Source organism: Mus musculus, chromosome 10 (assembly GCF_000001635.26).
Source record: "Mus musculus strain C57BL/6J chromosome 10, GRCm38.p6 C57BL/6J".
Taxonomy (NCBI): Eukaryota; Metazoa; Chordata; class Mammalia; order Rodentia; family Muridae; genus Mus; species Mus musculus.
This window is the reverse complement of record NC_000076.6, coordinates 62,063,650-62,073,242: the sequence shown is the minus strand read 5'-3', so window position 1 is coordinate 62,073,242 and position 9,593 is coordinate 62,063,650. Positions and strand designations below refer to the sequence as shown.

The 9,593-nt window shown below is 50.9% G+C and overlaps 1 pseudogene across 1 annotated transcript; it reads right to left on the bottom strand.

Moving 5' to 3' along the window:
• Positions 1-671: 671 nt before the first annotated feature.
• Positions 672-2,221, bottom strand: Gm5424 (predicted gene 5424; annotated as a pseudogene). Its single transcript, NR_002687.1, has one exon. The product of NR_002687.1 is annotated as a predicted gene 5424 (transcript).
• Between the last annotated feature and the right edge of the window lie 7,372 nt (positions 2,222-9,593).

The window sequence follows — 9,593 nt, the reverse complement described above, 5'->3', positions numbered from 1 at the left end:
CAGAGGACAGCATGAGGTAACATACAGGAAACACCTTAGAAGGGCAGTGGGCAGATGTGAAGCATCTGTAAATGGAAGAGCATCCCTCTTCCTCCTCCTCCTCCTCCTGCTCCTCCTGCTCCTGCTCCTCCTCCTCCTCCTCCTGCTCCTGCTCCTCCTGCTCCTGCTCCTGCTCCTCCTCCTCCTGCTCCTGCTCCTGCTCCTCCTCCTGCTCCTGCTCCTCCTCCTCCTCCTGCTCCTGCTCCTCCTCCTCCTGCTCCTGCTCCTGCTCCTCCTCCTGCTCCTCCTCCTGCTCCTCCTGCTCCTCCTGCTCCTGCTCTTCCTCCTCCTCCTGCTCCCCCTCCTCCCACTCCTGCTCCTTCTCCTCCTGCTCCCCCTGTTCCTCTTGCTCCTCCTGCTCCTCCTGCTCCTCCTGCTCCTCCTGCTCCTCCCCATCCTTTTTTTTTTTTTTTTTAATCTTTTAAAGACAGGTTTCATGGATTCCAAGCTGGCCCCAAACTCATTAGCTGAAGATGACCTTGGCCTTCTGATCCTCTTGCCTCCCACTTCCTGGCGCTGGGATTACAGACAGGTTTATTCCGTGCCAGAGATAGAACCTGAACCCCTTTGTCTTATTATTCTTTTTTTTTTTTTGACTAATGTAACTTCTTTTAATTGTCATTTTATGCTTTCTGCAGCTGCCCGCCACCCTCCCTTCCCTTCGATGACCACTTTTGTAGGCTATAGGGGACCAGGGAACAAAAGCTGTGGGGGGGCGGGGGGGACACGCAGCCCCAGTCAGGTGGTGGAGAACAAGCTACAATTACAAATTTATCACAACAATTAATGCTGAAGCCTGGGAGAGCTGCAGAGTGGGGAGGCCCGCTCCTCTTTGTCAGGGTCTATTTGGCAGTGACCTTGCTCTGAAGGCGATGGTACTCCTTCAGCCTGAGCGAGTTGATATTGATGAAGCCAGTGGCGTCGATGGGCTCATAGTCACCCTGCACGTTCATGCTCACCAGCTCTTCATTGTAGAGTGAAAGTGGAGACTCCCGACCGAGGATGTACACTTGGCCCTTGAAGACAGACACCTGCACCTTCCCTTCTACCCGCTCCTGGGACTTCTGGATGCAGTGGCGAACAAATTCACATTCAGGGCTGTGCCAGAAACCTGTGTATACGAGCTCTGCGAATTTGAGGCCCAGGCCCTGCTTGATTTTGCGTACTTCCCGATCCATCGTGAAGGCCTCTATGTCTAAATGAGCGTGGTAAAGGATGGTCCCTGCTGGGGTCTCGTAGATACCTCGGGACTTCATTCCAATGAAGCGGTTCTCCACGATGTCAATGCGACCCACTCCGTGCTTGCCCGCAACTTCGTTCAGGTACATGAAGAGTTCCAGGGATGTGGTGCGGGTTGTGCCATCTTTGATGTTGGTCACCTTCACAGGGACCCCTTTTTTGAATTCTATCTCAAGGACATCTGGGGTGTTGGGTGCTTTGGCAGGGTCCTGAGTTTTTGTGTAGAGACCCGGAGGTGCTTGATTCTTGGGGTTTTCCAGGATCCCAGCCTCATAGCTGATGTGCATGAGGTTTTCATCCATACTCCAGGGGCTCTTGGGGGAGACAGGGATGGGGATTCCGTGTTGCTTTGCATACTCCATCAGATCATTTCGGCCCTTGAACCGGTTGTAAAACTCAGGCATCCTCCAGGGGGCGATGACCTTAATCTGGGGTGCCAGTGAGTAGCAGGTGAGCTCAAAGCGGACCTGGTCATTCCCCTTTCCCGTGGCGCCGTGAGACACATACTTGGCCCCTTCACGCTGGGCAATCTCCACCTGTCTGCGAGCTATGCAAGGCCTGGCGAGAGAGGTGCCCAGGAGATAGCGGTCCTCGTAGAGTGCACTGGACTGGACAGCAGGCCAGATGAACTCTTCCACAAATTCCTTGCTCACATCCTCAATGAACACCTTTTTGGCCCCAAGCTTCAGCGCCTTCTTCCTGGCTTCCTCAAAGTCTTCCTTCTGGCCAATGTTGGCCAGGTAGGCGATGACATCATAGCCTTGTTCCTTCAGCCACACGAGGATGCAGGAGGTGTCCAGGCCACCACTGTAGGCCAGAACCACAGAGCCCTTGCTGGACATCTTGTCTTGGATTATAGGTACAGGTCCCTGGAGTCCGTGTAGTCTGCTTTTCTGGCCAGATGAACCACTCAGTGAGCACAGGCGGCAGTGGCAGACGGCGGAGCAGGCTTGTCTTATTATTCTAAGGATTGATTTCTACCCCACGCCAGCAGAGATCAGGGAGGGTAGATAGAATGACAGACAAGCCAGCGCCTTCGAGACGGAAACTTCATCAGAACGGCTTTCCCTAGATGGTTGTGTCCATCCCAGAGACAGAGTTCAGCTTTTTCATAGAAAGACACAGCAAACAGAGACCAGGGAGTGGCCAGAACTAGGGTCAAACTCCACTTTTCTTACTGCAACTGTTTTTTTTTTTTTTTTCTGTTAAAGTTTCCAAGCTTCCATTGGGGCGCCTCTTATTTTATCCCAAGAAGAGGTGGCATCCCTGAGACTGACCTAGAAGATAGGACCCTGGCAAGGGGATGACCCAACCTCTTTCTGGGACCTGCCCAACCTTGTCCAGCCTTAAGGAGAACCTTGGGTCTATGTTTAGATATTTGACAGTCAGGACACCAGGGCCTGTTGGTACCTGTCTAGGCATGAAGAAGGAACTGGTACAAAGCCTCTAACCTTTCACCCCCAAGCTTCAATTTCCAAATGCTGGAAGTCTCTTATTCACACGGAGATAGGAGAAATCATAATGAAGCAAATACAGTTATATATATATATATATATATATATATATATATATACACTCCCCAGTGACCCCAACTCTCAGGGCATGGGTAGAATCATTGAGTGTTTCTAAAACAATGTAAAGTAACACTGTTAACACTAAAACATGACCCCCCAAAGCAGCTTCCTTCTCCCATGGCACACACTGGGCAACCCCGGACAATACTAGCCACACCAGACCATCAGTGGGAAGCGAGCTGCAGGTACTTGGGGCAGGACTACAAGGGCTCATCCATGTTGGCATCTTCCATCCTGCCACCTGCCAGCCTTCTGAGTGTTTGCAAGGTCCAGTGAGGAACTGAGATGGAAGAGGCCCCAGGACATTCCCGGCTCAGAGTGATTCCTCAAGTAGCCCTAGGACTCTTTTGTATTTGTGCCAAGAGGCAGAAAACCAACCCAAGAGGCAAGTGGCAGAAGGTAAGAAGGTTGAGGTCCCTAAAAGTCTGTAAGTTTGTCCCAGCATCTGAGAGCTAGGGTGGGCTGAGCTGAGTTCTGAGCCTTGGTGGGCTAGCCTGGTAACCGTTTATATGCAACTCTGACTCCCATGGCTTCCTAATAATTTCTCAAAGTAAAAGACTCAATTGCATGGGTTCCTAGTGTTCCTGATGTGCAGATTCAAGAACTAGGGCTGTTTGGGGCAGGAGAATGATGGGTAGAGGTGGCAATTAATAAAAGTGTGCTAGGGTTCGAGAAGTTTCTAGAAGGATGTGAGGCATCACTGGCGCCTCTTACGATGAAGCTCAAGTGCGTGTGTGGGGACTGCATCCTGTGTCTGAGCCCATCATCCAAGCCTCGTCATAGGAGTGACTTCCTGTTACTAAGTTTGCGTTTAGTCATCACTTGGCCAGCTCAGGGCAGAAGGGTCCAGAAAGTTCAGTCAAGTAGTAAAGATGTTTGGTTTTTAAAATAACACCCAGAAAAATAGGGTAGAGCTTCCCAGTTAAGTGAGGAGGGTGAAGAGGGCTGGGAAAGTCAGAGCCTATTGCGTTCAGTCAGATTTTGTGGAAAGCTTCTGCAAAATCAATCAGAAACTCAGTCAGTTCATTTCAAAGTCCTGGGAGTCTAGACAGAAGTTAAAGCTTCACATGGGTTGAGGTGGAGAGTTGGAAATTTGGTCTATCCAAACTCCGGCAGGATTTCAATCTAAGAGTTCAGCAGGGTGAGTCCAAGTAGTAGAGTCAAATATTTAGTGGGATCCATTATCACATCGGACTGACCAGTTGGCAAAAATAGGACCAACATCCAGGTGTGTGACTGAGGTTGTGATGGACAGACAGAGGCAGAGGATTGGCTGGCTGTGTGCTGGGGGGGGAGGGGGGGAGGCAAAGTACTTCCTGAGAGCTTTTGATAGAATCTTTATAAACATTGGAAATGGCAAAGACAGAGTGTCATTCCTAGACAAGATCCTGCCATTGCCTTGAGGAGACCCCCAAATGCCACTTTATTGACCTCCTAAGTCCCCAGACATGGCTGAGCCATTAGACCTTATAAAATCCACCCCCATCTTCCATTCCCACCAATGGGCAGCAAGCTAGTAAGTCCTTACCTAAAGAACAAGGGCTGGGTGCTTACACGTAGCACACGCTTGTCCCCACATGGCCTGCCTGTCTGTTCTCCCACGCTCGTCCCCTCTTTGGCCAGAGCCGAGTAGGTAAAGCCAAGAGCTGGCTGGCGCCCCAGCCCGTGGAGGCGTAGCTGGGCTCTGACCCAGTGCCTCAAACAGGTTCCATATGGCCCTCCCGGCTGCCCCTCACTCCCTTTCCCACCTGGGCTGTTTCTGAGATTAACTTCTTTTCCTGATTGTCAGCAAACAGCCATAGGGAGGGGTTGCTGACTGCCTTGGATCCTGAGTTGTGTGGAATTCTCATCACTAGGCTGGCCAAAGAGGGACCCATTTCCTGGGTAGTTGAGAGAGGGGACAGGAAGGGGACACATGGCCTGGGCATAGGAGCGACACTACCTGCTCCTCTGGCAATATCATAACACAGCCTGGTGTGAGCGTCAGGCCCTGAGACTCCGGATGGAAAAGGACAGCGAGTTTGGGGCTCCCTGATTCTCTCTGGAACCCAGAATTCCTTCTGTAGCTAAGACAGGTGTGATGACAGAAAGAAAGGGAGACAGCTGGTATGAGAGGACAGGGAGGGGACCTGAGAGAACAGGAAGGCTAAACCACATGCGTCACACTGGAAAAGAGCAGTCTCAATCAATCAGTGGGGCACTAGAGTAGGACCCTAAGCCGCCCTGCTGAGCCTGACATCTACCCTTTAGTGGCCAGGGCTGGGATATTAGCTAGGGTGAGCATCAGGGACATTGCTGGAGCTTGGGTCTGCAGTGGCCATTGCTGGACATTAGCCTTGGCTGGAGCCTCCTCTTTCTGAACTTGCTTCTGTCCTCTGAGGTTCTGACTTAAAGGTCTGGCTGTGACCCCAGAGTCAATGCTGCATAAACACATCAGATGAGTACCATCCAAAGAAAAGCTTAGGAAGTAAAGAGACCTTTGGGTTCTCCATTCCAGCTCTTTTCGTCCTTAGGGGAGCCCTGGCCAGTTCTGGAACTTTAGCTTCTTTGCCTATAAACCAGGCACAGAACCTGCCCTCTACCTGGGAAACCCTCCAGCCTGTACCCTCACCTTTGAATTCTTGCCCCAAACTCCAACCCCCAGTCCACAGACTGGTCCAGGGGCAGCTGATCCCCTTCTGAGCTCTTTCTTGGCTGAGCCACGTCCTGGTCTTAACTCTCATCCTCCCTCCATCCTGGGCCCCCAGGTCTGGGGCTCTGGGCATCTGAACAGCCTCCCTGCCCCTCCTCCTGCCCATGCAGCCGCATTGTTGGCCCTGATTTGGGAACCTGTGCTCTTGCCTGGGAAGATCAAAGCAGAACCCCGCTTTGTTTTCAGTAATGATATCTGGCCGCAGCAGGTGGTGGTTTAGAGTCTCAGCCCTGGATGGCCATCAGGGATCTCACCAGCCATCTCGTTTTCCTCATGAAGAATGGAATCCAGATCTCTCTCCAAGGCCCCTAGAATTCCATCTGCGGTGTCCCCATGGGCAATAGAGAAGGAGAACAACTCAGCAATGCTAGCCTCCATACTCCTCCCAAGCTGTGGGTAGATGAAGGGCTAATGGCTCACAATGCTTTGTTTTTTTATGGATTTGCAGCCAGAACTTCAGAAACACACACACACACACACACACACACACACACACACACACACACACACACACATGTTGAGAGGTTGTAGTTTCAAGTGTATCAGTAAGCAAAATTTGGTTGGTTTCTTCATTAGGGTTTTACTGCTGTGAGTAGACACCATGACCAAGGCAAGTCTTATAAAGGACGACATTTAATTGGGGCTGGCTTACAGGTTCAGAGGATTAGTCCATTATTGTCAAAAGACAAGCATGGAAGCATCCAGGCAGGCATGGTGCAGGAGCTAAGAGTTCTACATCTTCACCTAAAGGCTGCTAGCAGAATACTAGCTTCCAGGCAGCTAGGATGAGGGTCTTAAAGCCCACACCCACAGTGACATACCTACTCCAACAAGGCCACACCTTCTACCTGGGCCAAGCATATTCAAACCATGACAGTTGGGGAGATGGATTGTCCGGTAAAGGTACTTGCCACCAAGTTTAAACCCCAGAACCCAGACAGGAGAAAGAGAGAACTGGTACCAGAAAGTTATCCTCTGACATCCGTCCTCACATGCACGTACGTACACATGCATGCACGCACACAAGTAGGTGCTGGTATTTCATACAAGGTGCCTACTTCAGACTAGGATGTGAGCAGGTCTGTGTTAAAAGCCCAGGCTTCCAGGAGACCCTCCAACAGTAGCAGGAGACGTCAGAGGAGGATCAGTCGCTGGCATCTCCTTGATTTCTCAAACCCTCTGGGATCCACACAAGGGTCAGTTCCTGGAAATGCTGATTCATTTCCCCGACTTGGTCCCCGACGTTCTGCTGACTCATGGTGGCAGGGCAGAGGGTTTCCTGCCAAAGCTCAGCCATGGAGTCATCCGCTTCCCCTCTGCTTCTTGTCACGGGGCAGCTTTGTCTATACTGGGCAGGATGAGGGGGATGGAGGACAGAAAACATTTCCTTGTGGGCACTTCTGTCTTCTGAGAGGACCCACAGGTTTGTGGGGCCATTCAGAGTTGGGGTGCTCCCTAGCTGCCATGGACACCCTGGGGGTGGGCAGAGAGGGGACTTCAGGGCAACCTTGTCTGCATCTAGGTGACACTAGTTGACTGCCAGAAGGGAAGGAGGACACAGATAGGAAGTGAATGATCAGGGTATGTTACTAATTGACCTCCCTGCTTCTACTGCCTTGAGATGAGGTCTCCAGTCCCTCTGTGGCTCTACCCTGCCCTTAACCTCAGTCTGCTACTCTGACTGAGGCTTCCTGAGCCTCATTTACCTCCTGAGACTAGGTTGAGATATGTGCCTGAGTCCCTTTATCACACACACACACACACACACACACACACACACACACGCACGCACGCACGCACGCACGCACGCACGCACACACGCACGCATACACGCACATGGGACCTTCAGGGACCTTCACACAGTTATGACCACTATTTCTTTCCTGTCTGTCATCCCTTCCAGAAGATGACATTAGCCCTGTCTACCTGGCTCACTGTGCTCCCCAAGCCCAGCAACAGTCATAGCAGGTATCCCAGATGCTCAGTGATGTGTGGACTGTGGTGAACCTCCAGGGTACCAGGTTGTTACTTCACATGGGGAAGTCTTTTCTACCAGAATTTGCCAGAATGAATCAGCTGTCCCTGGGACCAGAGAGCCTCCTGTCCCTGGAGGAATCCAAGCTGAGACCAAGTGACTAGCTGGAGCAAACTGGAGTGCACAGAACAGGGTAGCAGGCCAGCTTGGGCCTTGGAGGAACGTGAGCCCCACCCCATTTTCATCTTTTGATCTTCCAGAGCAGCTGGAAATGTGGGAATCATAGGAAATCTAACGTCAAGTGTAATCAACGTGAGAGCCACACCCGAGGCCGCACTTTACCACCTGGTTCTAAGGTTCTGGGGTTGTGGGGAGCAACTTCCCCTCGTCTCAAGACTCTCCCTGCCTCTCCTTCTCAGGTTCTATCTGTGCCCCACTAAGTTTTAGACCCCCTCCATTCTGTATAGAGTACTCTGTCCAGCTCTTGGAGATTTCCACACGCCCATCCCCTGAAAGGGGACCACAGACTGCGGGTGGCACATGCATCTATCTCCTGGAGGAGTGAGGGCACTTATGGCTGCCAGGAGCTCACAGCTGTATTCTGTGACACTGGAGGCAGCTGTGTAGTGGGGATCTTCTCCACTTTGCCGACATCAATTCTCAGATGCCAGATAAAGAGGTTCACCTCCTTTGCCTTAGTAAGAGACAGCTTGAAGGGCCATCCATACATCTTCCAGAGCAGTCAAGGTCCTACCTGCAGCCGCATCTGGATCAGCCAGTCCTTGTCATTCCCTTCTCCTTTAGGTCCCTGTGGGTGTGTCTCCTACAGAGCTTCATGACCTAAGTTTCTGTACAGCAGCTCTCAGAGTCTGTCTGATCTCAAGGAATTCTCCCTAGGTCCCCTTCCCTCAGCCATTCCCTCTGACATCTTGGGATTGTTGTTGTTTGTTTTGTTTTTTGTTTGGTTTTGAGTTTTTTCGTTTGTTTGTTTGTTTAAAGATTGATTTATTTCATGTATGTGAGTACACTGTCACTGTCTTCAGACACACCAGAAGATGGCATCGGATCCCCATTACAGATGGTTGTGAGATGGATGTGGCTTCTGGGAATTGAAGTCAGGACCTCTGGAAGAGCAGTCAGTGTTCTTAATGGCTGAGCCATCTCTCTAGCCCCTGTTTTGTTTTTTGTTTTTTTTAGTAATCTCTCTTGGGGCCTGAGGGGATGGCTCAGTCAATTTAAAAGTGCTTGTCTTGCAAGCATAACATCCTGAGTTCAACTCCTAGAATTCATGTAAAGACTCTTAAGTATGGTGGCACACATGGGTAACCCCAATGCTGGAGAGGTGAAGACAGGCCTGTCTCTGGGGCTCACCTGTGAGCCAGTCTACCCTACTGGGAGATCTTGGGCCTGTGAGAGATCTTCTTTTACAATAAAGTGGATGGTGCTTGAGGAACAACACCTGAGACTGGCCTCTGGTATCTGCATGTGCACACGTGTGCATGTGCATCTACAAACATACATATATCTGCAAACATCTGCATATACATGTGTGTATGGAACCTCAAACTCTCTCTCTCCCTGTCTCTCTCTGTCTCTCTCTCTCTCTTGCACACACACACAGACATACACACACACACACACACACAGAGAGAGAGAGAGAGAGAGACTCTGACCCAAAGAACCCCCAGGAAATAGCTATCAGTGGATGATAGCTCAGTGGTCCCTTTCTAAAATGGTTCACTATATTAGCAGAATGGGGGTGGTGGTGAAAATTCAGGGGTCAGCGGAGGGGTTAATGGGGTGAGATTTGAGGATTTCTGGTTTATCCATGCATCACAAACCACGCCATGCCTATAGCTCAAGGAAGCCAGAGTATTGTCCAGTCCATGACCATTGACTGGTGAGGCCAGTGCTGGTGAAAGCCATCGACTTCCACCACACTGCGACTCTTAAACCAAGACATGATGGGATGTGGCTAACTGAACTTGGCCAGCTGTGTGCTTCCTCCCCTCTGGACTCACTAACTCTCACTGATTGGCTGCAAAATCCACTAAACCCTAGTGACGGAGGAGAT